Below are 26867 nucleotides of genomic sequence, written 5' to 3' on the forward strand. Positions count from 1 at the left end.
ATACTAAAATAGTGGTATAAGAACCATGTGAGAGTTAGAAAGCAGGCCTAGGGCCTATAGAAACCGCTGGGGCTACCTAGAATCACTAAAGGTTAGGATGCAGGTGGCCCACGGGGACGCTTGCAGTGTCTAAACACAGCCGCGGATCACCATTGACTTTCTATGGAGAACGAACAAGTTACAATTTTGAAGATTAAGGGCACTTCTAGGTGAACTACGATGGAACCCTTTCAGACTAGGACACTTTGAGAGTCAAGACCCATGGGAGCACCAGAGTACTCGTGTTACCTAACCCAGGGAAGCCGGGTGCATAGGTGTCTTTTAGTGTCGGGTTTCGTCGTTGATTCCAATGGAGAGCTGCGAAGAAATGCTGCAGGCGACCAGAGGAAAAGTGTCCGGGTGGATCCAAGGGTGGATCAGAGCTATGAAGAACCTAAAAGCAGAAGGGACAGAGTCTGGGTCACTAGCCAGTGACCAGGATGGCAAGGAGAAGATGCCAGCGGATGTTGGGTGCTTTCGGGTGAAAGAGGCGAAGCTTGTCTCTTCAGCCACGAGGACCAGGAGGCGTCGACGACGACCAGGAGCTGGATTCGAGCTATGCCACGAAGGATCTAGTTGACTGCGGTGTCGGAATCCGGATAGGACCCAACAAGCCTTGGCAATGGCAACCCACGTAAGATGTCGAGATTGGCTTTGGTGCAGAACAGCAAGGTTTGAGGGACTCCTCTTTTGGAGAGGAGTTACAGACCATATGGAGCAACCCGGAAAGCTCAAGAAATCAAAGATGGACTTTTGTGGGGGTTCGCTAGCGGACACTCGTGGAGTGTAGGCCTCTGAGCTTCGGTGAAAAAGGTGCTCGGGCTGGGGCTTCAAATACCCCAATGCACAACTTCGGGATACCTCGGGAAGGAGGTGCAGTTTCAAAAATGCAGGATGTCCAGGAGTTCCGGTCCCACGTCTCTCGTGTCCGCTACAGGTCTCAGCTTTGCTGGGAGCGCAGGTCAGCGTCAGAGATTTCTAGAAGTCTGTGTTCTGTGTCGCAGATTCTTCGGGATCCGGTGGGAGCCTCCAAAATGCAGACCGGCAAAGATACTGTTGGTGCCTGTTTGGACAGGGTGGTCACTCCTTGACCACAAGGGAGATTTCTTTTGTCTTCCAGTCGAAATGGAATGTCGAAGGTAAAGGAATTATGTATCAGAGTTTCGTCCAGGGTAATCTAAAGTCTCAGGGACTGGGCTCCTATTCTTATAGCAAGTTTAGGGGTTGGACTAATTCTAGGGTCCTACCTAAGGTAGGACCTGGGGAGGGGGTGGTTACACCCCTTCCCCTTTGTCCAGTTTCGCGCCAGAGCTGGGACAGAGTGTCCCAGCAACCGGTTTGAACTGTGAAATGCATGGAGCACCTTGTCTGAAAAGCATTCACTAAATGCAACCCACCGTGCCCCAATACACTAAATCCTGTCTGGGGAGGTGCTGGCACCTCCCTGGACAGGAAATCTATTGTCCAGGCCTCCCCTGCCGGAGTTTCGTCTAGCAGCAGGAGGGCAGACTCGTGTCTGTGGCAGCAGCATCCATTTTGTGATGCTGGGGCTCTGTTTAACTTTAACCGGGTTCGGGTTTACCAGTAACTACATGTCTTCTCCCTCTAGAAGGGGGGGGGGTAGTATTCCAAAGTGCTTGACACCATACACATATTTTGATAAAGCCAAACCAAAGTTAGCATTAACCACGAGGATTATAATGCACTTAAGAGTATATGGTATGGCTATATCATAGAACAGCCATAAGGAGATGGTTCCGAAAGGTGCAGAGGGGCTCAACTCATGTTAGGGCACCCTCTCACACAAAACCAAGCACTCTCCCTCTAGGATTGTCAAGGCCTGCCATAAGAGTGACTTATAGGTTAATATTTGTCTGTATATATATATAGGTATACTATATCTAAGTAAGGGGTGATGACACCACCTTACCCAGGCTGCAATAGCAAACCTGTGGTGTCAATTTGGAAGGCTAACCAGGGGTGGCACAATACATGCTGCAGCCCCTGGTAGGCCTAGGGCGCACCTATGCCCTGGGTACCTTAGGTGCCATATACAGGGCTCACAAGGGTGACCCAGTAACCAATCTGGTATGTACCTAAAGTACATGGTATCAATTTAGAGAGAGAACATCCAGGCTGTGGGCCTGATTAGCAGGGCCACCGCCATACTAAAGTCGAAAAACCAGTGAAACACAGCAAAAAGTGGGGGTAACCATAGGAAGCAGACCCTACTCTCCTACGCCGGTAAAGACACTTAAGAAAACGATAGATAATGCAGCCTATGTACCTTGGCTTCAATGGCCAGATTCTTCATCATTAATTAAAAAAAGGCCTATACATTCAATATGAGATACTTTGGAAACAGTACAAGTCTCCTTCACAAATCCCTTTTCAGGTCGAGCCTAGGCAGAGAATGCGCGGTCTCTTGGAGACCTGCTGTAATCTTTTCTATGAGCTTATATACCGTCCATGCATTGTCATTCTTTCTTTTGTCTGTCCTTCAAACTTGCTTCGTTGCTACTGGTTACTTCTTTGTTTTTCACCCGCTTCTTAGCATTTGTATCTTCCCAGGAGCTGCGCCTAACTTCCCTTCTTGTTACGCATTTGTCTTTTTGAGTTCATGTTCGGGAAATATTTTACCTCTTCCTGATGCTCTGCTTGGATATTTGATAAGTAAAGCTCCCCCCCTCCCTCAAGCGCCTTGAGACCCTCTGGGTGAGTAGTGCGCTATACAAATTTAAACTTGACTTGACTTCGAGTTCTGGGTGCCTTTGATCAGTGCGGTGCAGTGCTTCTGCTTTCAGCATGGCTTGCACAACTGTACTTTTATCTACATGCCGGCAAAACTAAGGTGGGGAAAACGCTCTTATTAATTAGCATATTTCATTCTACTTTTTAAAGGAATAATTAACAGTGGTAAATATGTTTCCGCCATTAGGTGTATACTTGTAATGAAAACGGTGCAAATGAGTAAGACTATGCATGTGCGATCAATGTATGTAATCAGTCTCCCACCATCCTGTATTTTCTCAGGCAGCTGGTTAGGGACGTCGCCAAGCCGTGACTGTCCCGGCTTCACCTCAGCAGCCTTTGGCCTCATACAAATACAGGAACAGACAGATGCAAGCCCGTGGCCCTGTGCGTGCCGGCGTGTCCGCACTTCCTGCTTTGAAAACCTCTCTGGCTGAGAAGAACCAGCAGTATCAGGGTGTAGGCGAGACTGCAGCTCAGTCTCCTGATGGAAGATGGGACCAATCAATTCAAGAAAGATGAGTGCATGCCCCCAGAAAAAACAGTTTATTTTCTTGTGACTCAAACACCCACCAGAGAACTATGCCCTTTACTTAATATATCGTATATATCTCCATTCTGTAAGGTAAATTAATTGTTTTGTATTCAGCAGCACTCCATATGTTTAGCACACCATACGTTGAAGGGCTGTTTCCCTCTTGTACTTCTCTCACACTGCGTTCTTTATCACACTTCCCCCTTCCCTGTTGTGCTCGCCCGTGTTTGCACTTCCTATTGTCTCAGTATTGTGCAGTGGTATAAATGCGGCGCTGGAGGGGCACTCTACATGTGCACAGATTCCGTCTTTGTTGTAAAGCATCTTTGTTTATACTTGTAACAGTGTACAGTGTTGGACATATATTTCTCAGCAGCAGTGCGCAACATGATGTACTTTCATTACAGAGACAGTTGCATTTGCAAAAACACCGTCCTTTTTCCCCAGTCTAGTCATTTGCATTAGCTATCCATCCAGACCTAAACATGTGCGTAAATGATGCATGGATTCAGTTTGCCGCTGAGCATTGGGGATGCCATGGAAAGGCGCGCTATACTTAAAGGAGATGTGAGGGGAGCAAAGGTGTACCCCATCTGGTGCAAAACTACCGCTTAGATGTCCACTGAGCAAGCTGTTTTAGGTCCTAAATAAAACAAGAAGGTAAACATTACCACACATTTTATTGACATCTGTGAACACACTCAATATGGTCATATAATTATTAAGGAACAAACAATGCTTCAGTACTGTGACCGTCACTGCGTAAACAAGGGTAGAACCAGGCTAAGGTTATACAGTAGTTTAGAGGATTTCTTGCTACCCTTTGATCCCCACAAGTCATGGTGTACTTTGACACTTCAGCTGTTGTGACGACGGCCCTTGATGGACTCCAGTTTGGGCATACAACTTGTATCTGTCTGACTGCCAGTCTGCCACCTTCCAATGCGGTAATTGCAGCTGGAGGAAAACCCTCCTTAAACGCCGTTGTGGCAGCCCCAATTCTAAAGGAATGAGTTGACCATCTCTGTCCTTGTTACCCCGCCTCTGTAAGAGCCTGTCTGAGGATGCTTCTGTATTGATATTTGGTGAGAGGCTGACCATCCTGGTGAAGCAGCAAGTACCCTGGTTGTTTCGGCTGACACTCCATGTAAGCCCCGAGCAGTTCTATCGGGCAACACTCGAAGTCTCCCAACCTGGTCAAATGGACTACTGCGCCTTTCCCCAACTGATCCGTTTTTGACGGCCTCACTGTCAGTTCGGCCACATTTTGACGCATTCTGAGGTCACCCAACTTCAGCGCCCTATAAGCGGAGTCATTCCCTGCCTCTGCCACTAGTTCGGATGTCCGGAAGGCCCCAAAAAAGGCTAGGTAGAGAATAGTAGCACCTCGTACCGTGAACTACATATGACAGGGAGTGGCCCCACTAACCACCTCAACATGCTCAAATCAATGGGTGCCTTTTGGTCTGGTGACTTCTCTCGTTCCTACCTAGCCATCCTTTCAGTGTTGCACTTACAGGGAAACCACAATTGGATCAGCTTCCCCTTTCAGCTTCGTAAGGTGGGCGATTGCCGCCTGGTGTCTCGAAACCCATGCATGCAATTTCCCATTGTCTTTGGCCCACAGCACAAATCGCTGCACTCTTCCGATGGGATGGTGGCCCTGGCCTTCCGCTGATCCCAGGGAACACGCCTGTTATCTGGCTCGTGTCCCAGGTGCTTATGATAATTTTCCCCCAAGGCCACTATCCTTTGCTTCACTGAACCATGTGCCACCTTTCCGCATTGAAGGGCATCTTGTCTTCCATCTCCTGCGGGTAATTTGTCCAGAATTTTGCATACTGAAAACGAGAAAGAGCGTCAAGCGGGCATGTTTTTTTACCCGTTGGACATGCCTGGCACAAAATTCTATATTGCTCCAAATGCACCCCTTCACCAATTCCCTCAAAAGCCCCACCAAGGTCGGGCGATTGGCAATTAACAGCCTGCACCACAGCCATATTGTCCGACCAGAATGTGATCCTGCTGTTAGTTAGTATTTGTGGCATTAGATGTACTGACAAAACAATTGGAAACATTTCCAAAACAGTGATGTTTTTTGTAAGCCCATGTTTCAACCATGCATTCGGTCATTTCACCGCACACAACTCTCTGCCTAGAATGGCACCAAAACAGTCTCTCCCAGATGCATCAGTCAACAGCTAAAGCTGCTGACTGCTGACTGCTGCACCATGGTGTGCCCCACAACAGAGACCAATTGAACTCACTCACAAAGGACAGCCACATGCACAGGTCATCTTTCAATCCCCCACTAAGGTACCCAAGTGATGGGATTTCTCTACTTGTACTGTCACCCTAGCAGGCCGCCTGGCAAAGATTCTGTGCTGGTATGATCCTAGACACAAAGTTTAGCCTGCCCAGCAAGCTCTGAATAGTGACCAGTGCCGGTTAGTTCCTGCTCAGGATCTGCAGGATGTCATTGTGAAGTGCCTCAACCTTATCTTTTGGCAGTCTGCCCATCCCTGCTGTAGAATCAAATTCTATGCCCAAAAATGTCAAACATTCGGTTGGGCCCTGGGTCTTCTCTGGAGTAAAGTGACTGACTAAGCTGTTGAAATGCACAGAGGGTCTCGCTGCACTCCCTGGAAACTGCCTTACTGATGAAGAGGAAGTCCTCTAGATAATGTAATGAGCTCACTGGGGGGTCCCTCTGTCTCAATGCCCACACCAGGAGGCATGCAAATGTTTCGAACAGGGAACACGACACTGCACAGCCCATGGGCATACATTTATCACAGAAAAACTGACCATCTTTCCACATACCTGGTAGGTGAAACTTATCAGGGTGGACTGGGGGAAGGCTGAAGGCAGACTCTAGGTCCACATTTGCCATAAGAGCACCCTCGCCTGCTGCCCGTACCAAATCAACTGCCTCATCAAACAAAGCGTAACAAAGTGAGCACTCTTTGTCAGCCAGGTAGTCATTTACTGATGATCCCTTGGGGTAAGAGAGATGATGAATCGTCCTGTACTTGCCCTGCTCTTTTTTGGGTATGATCCCCAGAGTGGACACAATAGTTATGGGAGGGGTGGGTGGGCAAAAGGCCCAGCCACCCTCTCCAAATGGCACTCCTTCTCCAGCTTTTCCCTGACCACCTCTGGTGCGTCTATACTCAAGCATAAGTTCTTGGCCTCACTCATAACTGCGGGTCCAGAATACGGAATCCTAAAGCCCTCACTAAAACCCTTGAACAACAATTCCCGCTCAGCTGCTCTAGGGTACTCTTTAAGGGTCATGGTGGGAAAGGAAATAGGGGAAGGCGCTAGAATGTAGTGCAGATTTGGAGCAGGTGTGGGTGAATATGCATGTTGAGCCTCAAGTGCATGCCCCATTGTTGTATAGCCTGCATGCTTTGTTGGCCCTCTGCTGATAGCATCCCCTCCCCCTCTGGGGGTCCCTGCCCTGAAAGTAATGCCTAAACTGTTGTTTAAAATTGTATAGTTTTGTCTGTCAGTACTTCAGGAAGGGGGTGTCTCTCCTCGTGGGGCTGTTGCCATTACCCATGTACTGTACCCAGAGCTCAATCTCCTGACAATCCCATGACATCTCAGCTGCCTGCTCCATCTTTTGTCTGAATTTTCTATCGTAATTCAACCAGTCCATGCCCCCATTACGGTTGTATTCCTCATAAAGTACCCTGTTATATTTGCACAGGGCAGGCCCCTGTTCAGGGTACTTCTCCATGATGACTGTGGCTAACATGGCAAATGCCTCTAACTAGATGTCTATTGTCTCCTCTGGTTTAACCTTCCTCTTCCACTTCTGCTTATCCATATCCTTACTCGACACAGTGATTTCTTTACACTGCTTGGCAAACGTAAGCAATGAAAAAATGTCAATGAACTCCTGGTTCCAAATTCTATCTCTTGGCCTCTAAAGGAATTCTCCAAGCCAAAGATGACCTTCCTGTCTGCAACAGCAGATCAGGCCTAATTAAAACTCCCTTGCTATTTGCACCTGCAGTAACGTCTGCAATACCCGTGCTTGAACCGTTGCCAAAGAGGAGGATTCAGCCCATACTTACAGAGAAGGACTGCTTTCCTGCACCCACACCTGACACGCACTTGCTCGATTGGTGCTGGGAGGCTGCCCTGTGCCTGACCCAACGAGCAATTTCGTAGAGGCCATGAAGCTGTGCATTGCTCCCATCATTTTACCTCGACTTTCTTGCCGGCCCTGGCCTGATGCTCCTGGGGTTAGGCTGGGAGCCAGCTCCCACACGGGTTGGTTAGTTTGCCTCTGAGCCACCGGCACGCTAGTCTGTGGGTCCTGTCCCTGCCCTGCGGGGTTACCGCTGGCTGAACACTTTGGACTCCAAGGCCAGAAACCGTTGGCTGCAACTCCTCAGCATCTGTCAAGTTGAGTGGCGCTGATTGCTGCTGCGTCTCTTGCATTGCCAACATCTTCCTTCCCCACTCCGGCCCCTTTGCCTGCCCCATAGCCATGAACTTTGCTCATACTTTGGTGTCCTCGTGGCTAGGCTCTGGGGAGAACAGAGAGGGGGAACCGTTGTCCTCCATAACTCAGAGCCTACGTGTGGGTGAGTGAAAGAAATCTGCAATTGAAAGAGGACAGCTTAACCATTGTGTGCACGGAAATGTGTCACCGTATCAGTGGTTGCATTAAAGACGGTCACTTGGAATTGCACCGCTGTACCCAAATGTACAAGACTTCATATTGGGCTTGTGCCCTTCTGAAGCGTATTTAACAAACCAGCATAGAAACATATTGAATACATGACCTGTCAACATCCGCCTTCATACTGGGCTCGCGCCCTTCTGAAAGTTACTTTGGCGTAAAATCCTCACTCCTATCATGACCTGAAACAAGGTAAACCTCTCCTTCATAATCTGAAAGCTTGTGAAAGTGCGATTAACTTAGCACCACTTTGGATCTGCATTCGCCCACAACTTTGCCCCCAATACCTGCTATACCCTCCGTGCTAAGGCTTCTGCCAGTGTCTGAGTTGATCCCTTAGTCAGGTAGTTTCTCCTATCCGGCTGCACCGTGCCTCTCTAGATCATGTGCTAGCGGTTGGACGGTGCTTTATGCTTTTCCACAACTACCTCTAAGATGAGGCAGCAAGTAATCATCATATTCGTTTCCTCAGTCCATGCAGATGTCACCTGACTAACAAGTGGTGAATCATATACCCCACTTGAAACACATATTGCCATGTCCTCTGATCAAAGGTCCTTAATACCATATTCCCACCTGCTGAACATACTTATCTGATGGTGTCAAGGGGCGCCCCTCCCCACTATGTATCTTCCTCCCTCGTGTGGGCAACCATGAAATAGAAGGGCAGACCTGACTGTCCCTCACATTGGTGTGTAACCTACTTACTTCACTGTGATGCACAGCACAATCTTCCAGTCGTCGTAGCCATGCGTGAAAAGGTGACTGGTTAATATATGGCCCCACTATGACGCCCTACTGCCATACATACAAAACACATGACAGGCTGGCACCTAACACCATTGTATTTGGGCCCCTTTTAACTTGTACTATACCTCCACATCTCCGATCCGTAAAGAGCTGCCTGGACCGCCTAATTGAGGTTCCTGTGCCATCCTTTCGCAGCCGCATCGGCGCTAAACAGCAAGTACTTTTCATGAACCACAAATTCTACCCCAATATTACAATAACCACCAGTGCCACCACCCTGCTGCCCATTAGCCACCTCCTAACTACCCTAAGTGTATGACTTAACTGCAATAACGATCTCCTGAGTAACATTGTATGTTCATATAGGCTGACAGTCCTGGCTATGATAAATTCCCTTCTTTCAAACATGCAGTCCAATTCAATAATTCACCTGCGTTCCAAACTAGCTGCATGCCCGTAGGTAATAGCTTAAAGTGACTTAACCGGCATATCATGCTGTAACGGCAAACAGAATTGCAATTGCCTACCACTCCCTTTGGCCATCTCCCCTTAGCACGGGCCAACCCATGCGGAGTTCATCCACCTTCCCCTTGGTACCTTCCGTGTTCAAAAATCATCTGAAATATAAGTAAAAATTGATCAAACATTCCCTGGCTTCCCCCAACCGGTTTCCAGCAGGCACATTCCTATACCCAGCCATGCTCACATGTTTCATGCTGGTGTTACCACTTTCACACGTGACAGCACTTATGCCTGAATTAGGCTCGCTGCAAAGAAAGTGTTTTTTTTATTTTTAAATATAACCAAGGAACCACTGCATGGGCATTCACTGAATGCAAAACTGACTTAAATTGCGCTCATCCATTATTATTCTTTCTTAAAGATGGCGGCTGCATCAGCCCATTTCCGCCATTCCAAATGTTAGCCACGCCCCACATCCCCCTTCGTGGCTCAGGGAATGCGACAAAATGGCAGTTGCAAATCGGGCACACACCCCATCCCCAATATCTCGGCAAGTCCCCCACCCAGAAGCAAGGATTGCTGCCCGGTGCCGCAGCCACAAGAGGTAACAAGCAGCTCCCCATGTGTCAACCATGCTGGCCCTGTACCTCATCCACCACCCAGAGGCAGTGCCTGGCACTCAGGAATATGGCGCCAACCACAGCGCCCCAGCCACAACGAACAACAAACCAGCCTGGCCCGGTCCACGGGCAACCCCAGGGGAGGCATGGGCACGAGAGCGAGCCATGACGCATAGGGAGCCCCGGGGGGCTGACCCAAGCAGAAAGTGATGCCACAAAAAAAAAAACCTGTCTGCCCCATGCAAGTGTGCAACTCCGGGATGCACCAGCAAGGTATTATACTTGCTGCATATGGAGTACAAGCGGCTGGGTATGTGATGCGGGGTGGGGGGACGTAACCGCTGCCACCAGCAGAAACGTGAGCTGCTGCCCCCATGCCCGCACATATCAACCCCACTAAACCCAGACTACCAGGTATTGTAGTGTGGTTTATGTGCCTCTTTTTGCATGCATGTTAAGTTAGCATGACTTATTAGAAGTTTAAACTCCATTTTCCTTGTTGCTGCTTTTTGCACACGACACTGCTTAGCTGTTTTTGCTGAGTTAGCTTTCACGAAGGTCTATATGAGAAAAGGGTTGTTTTTCGACATCTCTAGACATAAATCATGTCCCCAGTCTGCACAGTGAGTGCTGAGCCACCAAGGTTATCATAACGTGCGAGCCAGTTTATTGGCGTGTCCCTGTAACACATTCTAGACACAACAATTTGGCAGCTGCAAGCCGAGTAGGATTCTGGCGCCTTTATCATAGCACACTTGCCAGAATTGAGTACACTTGGAAGATTCCAGGCATGCAGAGAGACTAACCGATCCTGATGTAATTTACACTTACTGAGCGGACAGGTAAAAGGGGTCCCCCTAAGAAAACTCCAGAGACCTTTTATGGTTTTATAATACATAGTTCCTAGATAGGGAGGGTGCTTTAAATAGGCACTTTTATCACCTGTTTGCACTATCATTGTAATATGATTCCTCCTTTTGTATTTTATGGAATTGTAACCATGCTGTCCATATTAGTGTTATCTATATGTATGCTGATGTTGATTAAAATACTGCGCTTGAGATCACGTTGTTAAAATAAACATTTTACCCTTACCGTGTCTCTATTTTACTCCTGTTGTGGACTGGTAGGAACGTATAAACAAAGTGTTTTCACTTCCCACCATTCCTGAGATGGTTCTAAGTCGCATGTTCTAGGTTGTCTAATCATTGTTATGTTATGTTATGTTAAAATGTTCTTCTATAGCGCAACGGCTACTCCAAAGGAGTGTCCCGGCGCTTTGGCGAAGAGGTCAGCAGAGGGCAGCAACATAACAGAAAATAAGGAAAAACAGGGGGCCCAAGTTGGTGAATAGCCAGGTTTTTAAGGCCTTTCTGAAGGACATAAGGTTAGGGATCTGGTTTCTTTGCTCTAAGACGAAGAGCTAATGTGACACTGATTTCTAGTCTGGTAGGGGATTTTGGGTACTAAGGTGAGTTTGGCACACCCTAATTCACTGAGGTCCGAAGTCTCTGTGCACAGGTCTGTGTTTGCACCAAATCCCTGTTACATGGCACCGCCAACGAGTGTGGTCTTATTGTGAGACACTTGAGTAGAGCTTATATCAGTCTACAACCCCCTCACTTTCGTTTCCAGTTGACGGTAGTGAAGGATAAAAAAACCTACCTATATTTACATAGGTTGTTTCAAGCTTGATATTTCTCAAAGGTTTCTTCTTTGAATTACCACCCAGTTGTGTGTTATAGTATTTTATTGTACTTCTCTATTACTGTTTCGATATGGCTGCGGTTGATATCCCGGCACTCAGTCGTGTAGCTGTGCGTAATCATTTGCAGGAATACCTTGTTTCTCTAGAGGGACAGGCGGTGGTTTTTGTGGTCTCTGCTGACGTTGCGTACCCATTTGAGTTGTACTACTTATGGGTCACATTTCCCACAGTGGATGCTAATGCTGGTGTTTTTCACACTTACACACCCACTGATGCTCCTACGGTGTACGCTCCATATCGGACAGTAGAAATTCCGATTTCTGTTTGGCAGCATGCCGTTTGGTTTAATGGCGCCCTCTCACATGTTGTTACAGCGGTCAGACAAGGACCGTTGTCCATTCCAGCCGCTACTTGGCCTGTGTTGGCTGCTTACACTCCGCATCCACAGGCGGGTGCTTTGACAGCCATACAACTACGACCCCTATATGCCTCTTCGGTTGCAATTATTAGGGGTCTGGTTCACTACATTACTCGCAACCTCCCGGGTGGTGGCCCCGGGTGGTGCAGCACATCCAGTTGGCGGTGGCAGACTCAAACTTAGTCCTGTCATTGTTAATGCGGTCATGGGCAAGCGTCCCCAAGATAAGGAAGAAATGCCTTTTTGGCTTGCCGAGTAACTGAGTGTACAACTTGGGGGGTGATTTTTGCGGCGGTCTATACTAGGTGTTTTGGCACATCCTTGATGACTGTTTTGCCCACTGTGATCAAGCGTGCTCAGGATGAGCACAGGGTGTGGAACATCGTTTACGACGCGGTTTTTACACCGCAGTGCCTTTACCCCGCAGCTATTACAACGCAGGTCGTTACTACGACTTGCGCTGGATGGCGCTGTGGGATAAGGAATCTTGCAATTTTATATTCCAACACCTTCCCTACTGTTACGGGGACTGGTGTTGGAATATAAAATTATATGATTCCTAAATCCACGCCCTACAACGCAAGTCGTTGTAACGACTTGCGTTGTAAGACTTGCGTGGTAAAGGCATGTGTTGTTACAACATGCGTTGTAACAACGTACATCCGCACAGACCAGAGGCAGCAGTGGAGTTTGGGGATGCGCCTCGTGGGAGCGTTTGATATGGTACGTGATCTCGTCCTTGCTAAAGTCAAGGGGGATGCTGTAAGTTTCCAGGTCGCTAATACTCTGCTGGACATGAAACAGCAGGGGTCATACTATACAGTATCAGCCACCCTCTGTGGTTTGACATGGTCAATTGAAATGTACCTGTTCCCCTTTCGTCCAGGAAGAGTAGATAAAATGACTGTTCTTGTACCCTGCACACCAAGCACGGCAACTGGAGCCCGATAGGAAGGATCAAATTCTTTTTTGTTGTCGATCTTCTCTCGGACCAGTTCTCCAACCTGGGGTAGCCATCCGACTACCGGAATCTGCAACGCAGCCTCAGACTTGGAGGGCAAGTGTTCCTTTGCAAGACTGTCTCTGTTTTTTTGTAGGTTCTGCAAATTATTAGAATGTTCGACTACGTCAAAGGATGCGGCTCCCGCCGCCATGTCTAGACCGCCAAGGTCCGGAACAAACATCTTAATGCCAAAGAGCATTTCGAATGGGGTCCGCCCACCCAGAGACCTTCTAGGGAGATTATTAGGTGCACGTTGTAAGCTATTCAAGTGGGTGAGCCATTCTCTGCCAGCACCTAAAACCTTCGCTGTCAATGATTGCTTTAAGTTACGGTTCATCCGCTCCACAACACTATTGCCCTCAGGCCTGTATGGAGACAAAAATTTGACTTGGACCCCAAATGAACCCATGGCATCCTTGTACGCCTTAGAGGCGAACGCTGGATACTGGTCCGAATGGAAGGTGCCACATGCATAAATTCCCACAAAGACACACAAATCTCTTATGACAATTCTGGAATCAGCGCTCCTTTGAGGTCACACCCACACAAAGGACGTGCAAGAGTCAACTGCTACTAAGATGTACTTATATGCAATATCAGAGGAGAAAGGACTGCAGTGTTCCAAAAAAACAAACACACACAAGTGGCTTATTAGATATGTACAACTGAGTCTGGGGCGGGGGTGTAGCAGAAGAAGGCTTAATTTGCTAACAAATGCCACATTAAAGGACAAAATCACATGTCTGTTTGTACAAACCCCGCCACCAATATCGTTGCTGGAGGAGTGATACAGTAGCTGATACGCAGGCATGCGCGGAAGCCATCCCCGCGTGGGCTGCTGTAATCAAAGCCTGTCTGCCGTCCGCGTTGGGACCCAGTCTGTCACCAACGTCGTTAATTCTCACATAAGGAACTTTTTCGGGACTTAAGTGATAAAGTACTTCAAAGGGAACCCCTTTAAGATAAATAACTTCCTTCTCAGTCGCGGCAATAGCTGCCAAGATGTCATCATCAATCTTACTTTTGGAACGTGTAGCCGCTGCCATTGCAAATGTTGCTACTAATTTCTTCGCAGCCTTGTCCGCGAGACAGTTGCCAACAGCGTGAACTCCCACGCGATGATGACCTAGAGTATGAATTGCAAAAACGAGCGGGAGACGTTCTTTAAGCTCCACCACTCGAACCCAGATCATTTTATGTTTTATTGTGCGACCCTTGGAGTCACGATAATCATTTTGAGTCCAAAAGGGTAGATTGTCATTGAAAGACTGTACATAGTAGTAAGAATCACTCACAATAAGAGTAGTCACACTTGGGCCGTGTGCAAGCTTCAGAGCACGTAGTTCTGCTAATTGGGCGGTACAGTCCCCTAGTGTCTGTGTATGCACGACATCGGACTTGAATTCACCATCCACCATTGTACCAACCACAACTGCACAGGCCACGGAATACGCGTGTCTAGAACCCGTAGCCGCTTGCGCACTCTCATCAGTGTAAATGATACAACGAAAATCCTCAAGTGGGCGCATAGTCAGAGGAGCAGGATGAACAAACTCATACTGCAAAAACTCTTGAGTCTGCAAAGAGGAATCGAAAATGAATGTTACATCTGGGGATGTCAAGGATGTAGCCCATTGTATCCACCGAGCGTGCAAAGCCTTGGAATTTGGTACACTGGCCTTTGTCAGTGCCTCCAAGGCAGGATACGGAGTAACAACCACAATGCGTTTTCCCTGCAACAGTGCACGTTCCTTAAGAATCGCCATTTGCACTGCTGTCAAAACTTTTTCAACAGTAGAAAACCGCAACTCGGCCGAAGTGTACAGGTGTGACTTGTAAGCAATAGGAACAGTGTCTCCTTCATTAAAAGTGAGGTACCTGAAACCCACCGCCCCTGGTACGATTCTTATCACCAGGTTTGTGTGGTTATCACGAGTCGACAAGAGCTTAGATTCAAGTAAGTCAGCCTGCAAAGATTGCAAGATGGCTGAATGTTCTGGCAGCCAGCACGATTTGGAAAAAGTAGGTTGTATCAACGCATAAAGCGGCTTGATACGCTGGGCATATTCTGGAATGTATGTACGTCCGAAATTCAAAAAGGCCAGTAAGGATTGTAGTTTTTTCAGCGTTGTGGGAGCTCGCAAACGTGCGCATTTCTCCAAGGAGTAAGGAGCCACACCTCTACCTTCATTGTTGAGCTCGTAGCCCAGGAACAACACTGTGTATTCTGCAATATGTGATTTTGCAAAGTTGAATTTATAGCCATAATTTGTCATCTGTGGGATAAATGTCATCCACATACGAACATGCATCTGTGTCGAGCCTCTCAAGCAGAGAGACTATTCGGGCAGCATAAACGCCTGGACTGTTCTTGTAGCCCATGGCCAAACGAAGAAATTGGCGCTGTGTGCTGCCACAGGTAAAACTCGTCCACGGACTTCTAAGCGGGGACAAGTTCAGGGCAAAAAAACATTGGAAATGTCAAGCGTGGTTTTGAACCTTTTACTCACAAGACTATCCACTCAAGCAGAGCTGTGAGTATTCTGCACCGCACACGTACGACAATGTGAGTTTAAGTGGCGTTAATCCAATACGAAACGGTACTAGCCATCTGGCTTGGTCACAGTAAAAAGTGGTTTATTCATCGGAGACACAGACGTTTCAATTACACCTTGATATTCCAAATGTTCAAGGATTTCGGCCACCGAGGCTTTTGCCTCACGCCGCATGGGGTATTGGGGTTGTGGCTGTGGTATTGACCGCAAAGGGATCTCATGTCAAGGGGAAAATTTGTCCCATCCACATTGAGTACAGTACAACGCTGGCGCAAGCGCCTTAGCCCAATTTTCTGCAAACTGCAGCGCCTACTCCTTCGGCACTGTGTGCATGAAAGCAGGGAGGATCATCTCCTTCCCTTGTGGAGCGGCCAAGACAAAAGGTGGGGGCCAGTCGACCTCCCCCAACAAAATATCATAAGTAGTCGTTAGATTTTCCCCCAAAAACCTTTTATGGCACGTTCTATGTCACCTTCAATTACAAGGACTATTTCATAAAGTCTTTCAGGGGGAGCCACTCCAGTATCTGCTGTTTCAACTACAACGAAGGTGTCAGTCGCTATCACCTTCAGTAGTGAACGCAGCACCTCTCGAATGATGGTAATCGCCGCCGCGCTGTCCAGCAGGGTCAGAGCCCATGTCAGATTCCGAAGCTGCGTTCTCACTATATGTGGCATGTCTGGCTGCCACAGCAGCAACTTTCTTCTTTTGAAACTGTGACCTTTGACGCGGTGTCTCGTCCTGCTTGCCTGTTCCGTCAGCCTTACGAGGCTGCTCACAGCTCTGTTGGGCACCTTGACCTCTGCCGCCGCCTCCTCCACCGGTGGCTGTTACCGATGTTTCCTGCAAAGAGCGAGGAGAATGTTGTTCAGGAACCTGAAACCTATCAGGCGACTTACTAGTTCTGCGGTCACGCAATTCATGTTTACTGTCAACAGGGGCAGGTGTAGGTGAAGCGGGACGGGAACCCTGTTTCTGCTGCTGCTACTTCCCCTGTTTTTTGTTCTTACTCCAATTTTGTTTCTGAACTTTAGGGCGGTCATCTTTATCGGACGACCCTTGCTGAGTTTGCAGTTGTTTTTCTTTCTTTGCGAAAGGGTTAACACTTAAACTATTACGACCCACAGTCTTGTAAGCCTCCGTAATAATTTTCGACAACTGACGGGGTTTATCGGCGTCGGGGACCTCGCGCAGAACAAGTTTTCTTATTTTACAGATTTTGATCAATCCAACTCTAATGCATTTTATTTTAAATTGACTGGAGAGTCATTTTCCAAGGTTAGACTTACTCACACTAAATTACTCTATTCAAAGTCCTTTATTGACCAGTTGGCTGTTGGGGGCTATGAACTGTGGAGAGATACTATTGATCTTAAATCTGTTTGGGGTTCTAAAAGTTGGCAAGTGCAAGGCACTGAGGCTTTGCATCGTGCATGTCTCACCCCAAACCATATGTTGTTTCTGAGTGATACTATTTCACAAACACCATGCTTTGGATTGGCTACTTCTAAATAATTAAATGCTCCTTCCTTTCCAGATTTGGGTGAATTCCCCCATTGGAATAATTTTACCAGTACACCACTGAGTGAAATTCAGACACTGTTTGGTAATTCCTCTTTTAATGTTTGCAGCATTAATCCCGAAGGCTGGTTGCTATGGCAAAAACGTGCAGATTCCTGGCAGCTCCGCTTTCTGGGTCTGACCCCTGGCTATACGGCGGTTAGAGTTGATCCCCATTTTCAGACTCACCATTCAGTCACCACCTATTCTGTAGGCAAGTTGTGCTAGAGTAGGCTCAGACATTCATCCTTAGCGTCTGTTAAATCACATTTATCCAAACTCACTGAAACTGTCGATTTAAATGATTTTGTGAAAGGCCCTGCGGGAGGCAGATCGAAAAGATGGATATATGCTGCTTACAATGAAGTTTGGAAACTGTCTCAAATTGAAGCTGCTTCTAGGTTTAGAGCTATTGATCAGGCAAATTTAGAAAAAGTGCTTGCTGTTGTACATAATAGCATTAACACCCTTTCTTCCCAAATTTACACTTTAGATAATATTGTGTCATCTGTGGTTGATATTGTACAAGAAGATGTTGCAGTGTTATATCATGGGCAAAATCAATTGCGTTCTGTTATGCAGTTTGCCTGGACTTTGCAGACACTTAAGAATGGTCGCGTTCCATGGGATTACATGAACACAAGCTTCTTATTTCTGCCTTTTAATTTGACTTTGAAACAGCAATTTATGTCAATGAAAGATGCCACATTTTCCCTGTTGCATATTGAAAAATTAGAACCATTGCCTTTTTCTGTAGCAGAGGCAAATTCGGCTGTGTGGCTTATCCACGGGTTAATAACCTTACCCTTCTCTCTTTTCAAGTTCGAGAATTGCATGAAACACTATGGTATAGGCAGATTTGAGCCCCTGGGTGGAGCATATCTTCATGAAGTTTGGAACCTCCCATTCACTTACAGATGTTTGAGGGATGGTAAAAAAGTATTTTTAAATGGTGACGATTGCGTCACTACACCAGACCATTCATTAACATGCAGAAATCTTCAGTTGCACGGCTCGTGTAATGTGCTTGCACTAAATTTAGCGTGTGTTTTGAAAGGCACCCCAGTCTCGGCCATTACACCTATATTCACACTGCTTGCTAACGGTAGTTATTTATTATTAAATAATGAAGAGTGTTGTGGGATGCACGCCGGTATTGCTTACATTGTTACCATTTCCCAGCGTGTAACTTGTTGCAAGAATGTTTTGTTCCCTCCTCCGCATGGCAGGCTTGATGCTTCCATCTGGCCCTTGATTCCGACCTTGAAAGCAGAGTTCAACATGATGAGCAGAATAAGAGCTCTTTTGTCCTGGAAGGAAGTTCCCCTTACATCTGCGCGTGAGACATTCGTCCTTTACATGTTGCAAATACGCGTACTGAAGTAAATACTATATTAAACACGGACTATATTAAGCAAGTGCCCTTGCACTTCGATGCTTTGATCCACACACTCTTGAATGCCTCGCCGACTACTGGCTTGGCTCATTTTTTTAAAGAAGTATGCTCTGGCCTAGTTACCTCATTTCAGACTATATTTGGTGTGATCCCTGCATTTTTTCATTCAATTTTTCCGAGTGTTTTCAGAGGTTTCCCCTTTCTCCTGGCTTTGGGCGCCGGCATTCTGCTTTTATTTTGTTTATTGCAAAATGGATGCACAATATGTGCCCCTTGACGTACAGTCCCGGCTGCTCCACCTGCATGACCGGATGCTAGAATATTATGGTGCGCTGCCTTTGGCGACTCTAAGTGTGGCCTATGGTTTATCCTTCCGATTCTTTTTAATCACTTGCGTGCAGCCTTGTTTTCCATTGCCTAGATTGTGGATTCGAAAGGGCCCTGGATTTGTGTCTCTGCAACAATGTGTCTCCTGATCTGGATTTTGATCTACTAATGAGTCCCTTAGTTGCTCATGAAATAGACTGTTCTAGTTCCGGGATTATGGCCTGCACAGCTGCACATGGGGTTCTAGGCAATTGGAACGTTTGGACTGCGGCCAATGACTTTCTGGATCGCAGTTATCTTGAAGTAAGTCCGAGTTGTCCTCTGATTTTGCTAGAGGCTCCAGCAATCGAGGAGCATATATGTTTTTTTCCTTTGTTTAATTGGATGGCTGAAATGTTCATGGATGACAACGACGACTTCTTGTTGGAAGCAGTTGCAACGTTTAGTGCTTACATGTTGTTGGACTGAAGTATTAATAATTTTTTTTGCTTCAGACATGTGCTGAACTTGTGAATATTTTTAATTTTGGTATTGCTTTTTTATTACATATCTGAGGTATTTTCACACACCATAGCAGCGTGTGTTTGAATTCACTGATTTGAAAAAAAATTCTTGACTTTTCAATCCTAAAATTCAAGTTCGGCAAAAAATGTCTGAACTTGGTTCTGTTTCACTCGAACTTGATCTCTGTGTGTTCCCCGAACATATGGGGGGGGGGTGTAGTGTGGTTTATGGGCCTCTTTTTGCGTGCATGTTAAGTTAGCATGACTTATTAGAAGTTTAAACACAATTTAGCCTGTTTATTGGCGTGTCCGTGTAACACATTCTAGACACAACAATTTGGCAGCTGCAATCCGAGTAGGATTCTGGCTCCTTTATCATAGCACACTTGTCAGAATTTAGTACACTTGGAAGATTCCAGGCATGCAGAGAGATTAACCGACCCTGATGTAATTTACACTTATGAGCGGACAGGTAAATGGGGTCCACCTAAGAAAACTCCAGAGACCTTCTATAGTTTTATAATACATAGTTCCTAGTTAGGGAGGGTGCCTTAAATAGGCGCTTTTATCAGCTGTTTGCACTATCATTGTAATATGATTCCTCCTTTTGTATTTTATGGAATTGTAACCATGCTGTCTGTATTAGTATTATCTATATGTATGCTGATGTTGATTAAAATACTGCGCTTGAGATCACGTTGTTAAAATAAACATTTTAACCTTACCATGTCTCTATTTTACTCCTGTTGTGGACTGGTATGCACGATTAACCAAAGAGTGTTTTCACTTCCCACCATTCCTGAGATGGTTCTAAGTCGCATGTTCTAGGTTGTTTAATCATTGGTTTCTTTTCTCTAGGACGAAGAGCTAATGTGACACTGATTTCTAGTGTGGTAGGGGATTTTGGGTACTAAGGTGAGTTTTGGCACACCCTAATTCACTGAGGTCCTAAGTCTCTGTGCACAGTTCTGTGTTTGCGCAGAATCCCTGTTACAGTATAACGGTGGGACAACGACGGCCACTCTTCAAGTGAGCATGTAACAAAAAGGCAGAAATAGCAGCAGGGCGGGGGCAGCGTTGCTGCCACCCACAGATCCATAGCGGCTACTCAATAGGTCCCGGAAATCTGCTGGCTCTGCTCTTGCTGCTCCTTAGAGACCAACCGAATCACTTCTTGCGGTGACCGCGGACATCTAGTGGATATTTAGATTTGAGGCAACCATTTATTAATATTAATGCTGGCACAGTGGTGGGGGCACAGGCACAATGGAGTTATTGGTTTTATTCTAGTTCTAGAGTGAAGCGCGGGGTGTGTTCCTGCACCGTGCCCCTTATCCGGATGTTGGTAGCCAGAGCTGCAGCCTCCTCCACTATTTGCTCACCTCTAGAAGAACAGCTTCCACCTCCGCAGTCTGCCCCAGGTCCAAACAAACGCAGACCGCCAAAGAGTCCCTGCCCTGGGAGATGACCCCTTATGAGCCCTCCTGGTCTACTCCTCCCCTCCTGACACCCCCTGGCCATAAACTAAGTGGGGGATGACCCACCTTCCCCTCCTATGGTGGCCCGATGGGCTAGTCTACCCTTGCAGCAGGGAAGCAACACTAGGATGCGGTCCCCTCTATGTTGCTCTGCGTGCGACATGGCCAGCTGCATTCACACTGTTTTAGCTAGTTTCAGGGTGGTTAGATGACAGAAAAAAGAAACATTATTTCACCTCCCATGAAGGCTGCTCCGTCAGCACTGCTGTAGATAAGCATTCAACTCAACATAATTCATCACAATGTCACACAATTCCACAACACAATTCAGTGCTTCACAATTCCACACCAAGCAACATAATTACACTTCACACAATTACATGCTACTCAATACCACATAAATACACCCCACATCAATGTACTCTATAACACATAACAATCCACATTATTACACTTTACCCCATGCCACATAATTCCACTCAACACCACACTCTTCCATGCCACACTATTCAACGCCATACAATTTCACACCAAACCACATAATTCCACTAAACACCACATATATCCAAATCACAACACAATTCAATATACCAATAAATTCAACAGCACACCACATAATGCACAAGTCACTACTTGTGTAACAATATATCTGTAAGAGACATTAGTTAGTGATAGATTCCTTACCATAGACTATTCCCAGGCATCAGACTGGATTTCAAAAGTTTTCGCTAGCAGTACCTCTGCGCGTCAGTAGGTGGCATTGTGCTGCTCCGCGTCCATCGCTGGCGTCGTATGCACCGAGATGAAATCACGGAGACTACTTAGGCACCACCCATGAGCGCTGATGTCAGTTCTGTACACAACTTTCCACGCCAGGAACGCAGAGCCATGCAAGATACTGACCACAGGTGCATAAAATTAGGGCCCTAAAAGGGATGACCTCAACCCTAGAAATCAGTTCGCAGAACGGGGAGGATGGGTGGGGCGGTAAGGAATCTATCACTAACTAATGTCTCTTACAGATATATCGTTACACAAGTAGTAACTTGTGCATCTGAGACACGTTATTGATAGATTCCTAACCTTAGAATAGAAACCCCAGCAATACCAACCCTGTGGCGGGTATGCGAACAAGATTACACCAGAAAGTCACTGTGAACAGAACGGCCAAAGAGGCTGTCTCTCCGGACTTGACAGTCAAGGCAGTAATGCTTGGTAAACATGTGCAGCGAAGCCCACGTAGCTGCTTGACAAATCTCCTGCAAGGGAACGCCGCGTCCCAAGGCAGTAGTAGCTGCAGTTGTCATGGTAGAATGGGCATGCAGCCCCACAGGAGGCTCCTTCTTAGCCAATGAGTAACATGCTTTGATACACAGAATTACCCACCGAGAGATGGTTTGTTTGTGCACGGCCCAACCTTTTTGGGTGTCCACGTAGCCAACGAAGAGCTGGTCATCCACCTGGAACATTTGTGTGTGCTTCAACTAGAACGAGAGCGCACGTTTGAGGCCAGGCGGAGGAGCCTCTCTTCCTCTTTTGAAGGATGCGGAGGGGAAAAGAAGGTGGGCAAAGTGACGGTCTGTCCGATGTTGAAGGGTGTGACAACCTCTGGCAGGAAAGAAGAACAGGTCCTTAAAACCATGTTGTCCGGAGGAACAGAAAGGAAAGGAGGTTTAGAAGAAAGAGCTTGGAGCTCACTCACTCTTCTAGCAGAGGTGATAGCTACCAGGAAAGCCGTCTTTAGAGTGAGAAGACGTAAAGGAAAATTATGAAGGGACTCAAAGGGAGCGCACATCAGATAAGTCAAGACAAGATTTAAGTCCCACTGAGGCATTATGAAAGGCACAGGAGGAAACGTGTATGTAATGCCTTTGAGAAAACAGTTAACAAACGGGGACTTAAAAAGAGAAGGCTGATCTGGAAGCTGTAGAAAGGCGGAGCTGGCTGAAAGATAACCTTTGATAGTGCCCAGGGCAGAGCTGTGCTGGGCCAAGGATAGAAAGAACAGAAAGACCTCAGAAAGAGGGACAGAGAGAGGATCCACAGACTTTGCTGTGCACCATGCCACAAACTTGTTCCACCTGTAGGCGTATACCATCTTAGTGGAGGGATGCCTGGCTGCCAGAATGACATCACAGACTTTGGGAGGAAGATCGAAAGCTGTCAACTGTCGCTGCTCATTCTCCACACATGGAGGTGGAGGCTGGACAGGTTCGGGTGCTGCGACAGAAGATCCTCCCGAAGAGGCAGTCGGATCGGGGAATCGATCGCCATGTTGAGTAGCTCGGGATACCAGTATCTTCATGCCCAATCCGGAGCCACAAGAATGACTTGGGCCCGGTCGCGCCGAATCTTCTGCAGCACTCTGGGCAGAAGAGGTATAGGCGGAAAGGCGTACAATAGACCGCAACTCCAGTCACAACAAAGTGCGTCGCTGAGCGAGTGCCGCCTTGTAAATTCCAATGCAGAGAACTAAAGACATTGAGCTTTCTCTTCGGTGATGAACTGATCTAACCAAGGCTCTCCCCACCGCTGAAAGAGACCTTTTGCCACATCCAAGTTCAGACACCATTTGTGATCCATTAAGCACCGTCGGCTGAATGCGTCTGCCTTGGCGTTCAGAGAACCTGCCAGGTGTTAAACCACCAAGGTAATGCCTTGATGGTCCAGCCATGTCCATAAGAACAGAGCCTCCTGACATAGGGTACACTCTCCCACCCCCTCCGTTTGTTGCAATAGCACATGGCGGTGGTGTTGTCCGTGAACACCTACACAACACTTCCCCGGACAGAGGGAAGGAATGCCTTATGTGCAAGTCGGATCGCCCGAAGCTCCAAAAGGTTGATATGGAGCCGGGACTTCGCCGGAACCCAGAGGCCTCTGATCCTCCACCTCTCCCAAGTGGCCGCCCCATCCCAGGAGGGACGCATCTGTCACCACTGTCTGCTCCGGTTGGGGAAGGGAGAGGGATCTGCCATTGACCCAATCGCTATTCGTGAGTCACCACTGCTACTGTCGTGCAGTGCCCTCCGAGATCTGGACATGATCGGACAGGTTGTTCTGCCTATGGAGGATGCAGGGTCAAGACCACAATGGATGGTGAATCCCACCGCATCTTTGCCTTCGGCAATTGCTTGGGAGAGCACCTTCCAAGCCTCCGCTAGAGCACCTGCGCCACCATGTCCCACACAGAGTTGGAATAGAGGGCCAAAAGGCCCTTGGAGAAGCAGAACCCTGGACCACTAGACACTCCGGTAGTAGGTGCAGAGCGATGAAACTGGGGTTGCCTTGTATGTACAGGCACCCCTGTGTTACATTTAAAGTGAGTTATTGAAGGGTAGTAGCAGCTCTGTAGAGGAGGACGCTGCTGAAGCACTGCAGTGTGAAGATTTGCCCCGAGAGGCACTGTATGGAATTTGAGGTTAGGAGCCTTTCCTATGCCTTATCACAAAAGGAACCCACCACCTCCGTAGCTATGGAGGAAGGGGACAGTGACTCAGGGTGTGGAGATAATTCCAGCTTGCTGGGATTCTCCATATTGTTAATCTAGTTTAGATCACCCTCACAGCACTGCTAGAAGGTCCTCTGACCCCTCCTAGTACCCCCCGTCGGTCAGGAATAGGAATAGGAGGCAAGACAAGGCAGGCTCTATGTAATGCGGCCCTGCAGGCAACGACGCCATGGCCGGTGCCCCTGGTGCAGAGGCTGTGATACAACGGCGTCGCTGAGGCCAGCGCCGATGCCAGATCTAAAGGTGGCGCCGAGGCCTGATCTGAAGGTGGTGCCGAGGCCAACGGCAGTGCCGCAGCCCGAGCCAACCGCTGCGCCGAGGCCGGAGCACAGGCTGTGCCGAGGCCGGAGCCATCGGTTCCGCCAAGGCCAGAGCCTGCGCCGAGGCCAGAGCCAATGGCGGCCCCGAGGCCGGAGCTAACGGAGGCGCTGAGGTCAGACCCAATGGCAGCACCGAGGCTGGAGCCGACTGCAGCGCCGAGGCCGGAGCCGACTGCAGCGCCGAGGCAGGAGCCTACGGCAGCGCCAAGGCCGGAGTCCACAGTCCACTGTAGGGCCGAGGTCGGAGTCCACAGCAGCGCTGAGCCCGGAACCAACGGCGACGCTGAGGCCGGAACCAATGACAAAGCCGAGGCCAGAGCCAACGGCTGTGCAGAGTCCGGAGCCAACGGCGGTGGTGACTAGGCTGGAGCCAACGGCACCACATGGTATCTTGCCGGCGTAACCGTGGCCAAATGGGGTGGCATGGGAGCAGAGCCACCCAAGGGGTCCGCGGGGCCCAAAGGCGCTCCAGAGGGACCCGATGGGACAAGAAACGGGCCATGTACCTGTACTTCTTCCGGAGGCACGTACGGTCCCCAAAAATGCGGGTAGCCGCAGGCAACAACGGAGGCCCCATTGGAGCCGCGGGGGAGCCACCCGCCCCCTCCACTGAGTCCGGCGACCGGTGAGTGGTAGACGAAGAGCGACACCACTCCTTCGACCTTTAATGGCGCTTGGACTTACCTGTCCCCAATTCCGATGAACGATGGAGTCGGCTGCGCCAGCGATCCCTCAACCTCCCACAGGAACAGGACCTTGAGCGGCCCTGTACCGAGTGCCAGGCCTCCAACAACTTCCGGGAATGCTCCCGCAAGCCTTCTGCGCCATAGCCTGGCAATCAGGGCACGTCTCGGGGAGATGGCATGCCCCAAGCAGAAGAGACGCATTTTGAGCGGGTCCATCACCGACATGGTCCAACGGCAGTCCCTACAGGACTTAAACCTGGGCATCCCTACTGCACCAAAAGTCGAACTCTCAACAAAAACGAGACAAATCTCATAAATAAGTCAAATGTATTGACCAGGAGTACCGCTCTCTCTCGGATCCGCACTTGCTGGTGCGGAAAAAGAAAGAACTGGCATGGGTGGCGCCTAAGTAGTCTCTGTGACATCATCTCAGCACATACGTCACCAGCGACAGACGCAGAGCCGCACAACGCCACCTTCTGACGCACAGAGGTACTGCTAGCGAAAACTTGCCGGATCCAGTCTGACGCCTGGGAATATTCCAAGGTAAGGATTCTATCACTAACATGTCTCTTTCAGATTAAACTTTACTACAAACCACTCAACAATACAAAATACCATTCCACATAATTAGTCCATAACATATAATATTCCACATAATTCCAGAAAACTCAAAAACACAATTACCACATAATACCATTGCACAGGCCACATAATTCCACTACACACATTTCGATGCCACACATAGGTAAGAGACATTTACATTTACAACGCGAATAGTCTAACTTGCATAATTATTTTTTTAACACCCTATCACACCGATCTGGACCTTAGCTCCTATGTATTTCTCTTTTTTCATCACCAAAAAGTCAAAGCTATCCACACAGTTTCACGCCACACAATTCAACTCCACACATTTCCAATCTGCAACACATATTTTGACACCAAACCACATAATACAATTTCCCAACATAATTACACAAAACACCACATACATTCAAATCCACACCATACAATTCCACATCCTGCCACAAAATTCAAAAGCACACCACATAAACTTCACTACATACCACGCCACAAAATACCATTCCACATAATTACTCTCCATAATACACAATCCCGCTCCACATAGTTCCAGTACACTCAATACCACATAATTACTATCCACAAAGTTCCACAGCACACCATACCACATTATCCACTACACAATTCCACACCACACAATTCCACAACTAACTAATCAAATTCAACTCCCATAGTTCCACTGTACACCACATGTATACACTTCATAACATATCAGTAAAAAACGTTGCCATTTACAATGCCAATAGCTCGAACTCAAACAAATGCGAGACCTATTACATTTACAATGCTTTTTTTATGATAGAGATGAGGGAGCGCAGGGCAGAGTAGTTCCATAGGCTGCCATTATGACTACAAAAGCAGTGTCTTTAAAATGCCAGAGACCACGAGTATCCCATCATGCCCAGCTGCTGGCAGTTACTTAATTTATTTTTTAAGGCGATGCGCACCATGTGTAAGAGTA

The 26867-nt window shown here is 47.7% G+C and overlaps 1 pseudogene; it reads right to left on the bottom strand.

The window, feature by feature from the left end:
• Nucleotides 1-6611: 6611 nt before the first annotated feature.
• LOC147702649 (uncharacterized) lies at nt 6612-25546 on the bottom strand (annotated as a pseudogene).
• Between the last annotated feature and the right edge of the window lie 1321 nt (nt 25547-26867).

The sequence above is a fragment of the Lissotriton vulgaris genome, chromosome 7 (genome assembly GCF_964263255.1).
Source record: "Lissotriton vulgaris chromosome 7, aLisVul1.2, whole genome shotgun sequence".
In the NCBI taxonomy this organism is placed as follows: Eukaryota; Metazoa; Chordata; class Amphibia; order Caudata; family Salamandridae; genus Lissotriton; species Lissotriton vulgaris.